This window comes from Piliocolobus tephrosceles, chromosome 16 (assembly GCF_002776525.5).
Source record: "Piliocolobus tephrosceles isolate RC106 chromosome 16, ASM277652v3, whole genome shotgun sequence".
NCBI lineage: Eukaryota > Metazoa > Chordata > Mammalia > Primates > Cercopithecidae > Piliocolobus > Piliocolobus tephrosceles.
Genome location: NC_045449.1, coordinates 76,497,029 through 76,497,579, shown reverse-complemented (window position 1 = coordinate 76,497,579; position 551 = coordinate 76,497,029).

Genomic DNA, 551 nt, shown 5'->3' with positions numbered 1-551 from the left:
TGTGCTGCAGGGAAGAGGGAGAGCCCAGGAGGGGACAGGCGGGTGAGTGGAGAGGAGAAACAAGGGTCAGCACTCAGGCCTCCACAGCCATCCACTGCATGAGCCTAGCCCGGGGACAAAGCTCGTAACCAGGATGCCCTCAGCAGCCTGACCCGAAGAGTGGAGGAGAACTGTGTCCTGTGAGCAGTGTGACCCGAGGGCCTGGAGTCCTGCGGGGGCTGTGCTGTGTGAGGACCACCTGTCCTTTCGGTGCGGTCCTAAGGGCTGTGTCCTCTATGGGCTGTGTGTCCTGGGGGGGCTGTGTGTCCTGGGAAGGTCTCTGTCCTGGCGGTCTGTGTGTCCTGAAGGGGGGCCCTAGTATTGTGGCGCTTCTGGGCTTGCCTCTCGTGAGGGATGATGCACCGGGCCTCAGTTTTGGGTCAGCCTCCGTTACCGGCTCTCCCTCCTTCCTCTGACCGTCAGGTGTCGGTGCCAAGCCCTCAAGGAGCCATCCTCAGTCCTGCAGCGACACTGCGCGTGACAAGGCCAGGCACTCCCTCGAACGTGCTCCC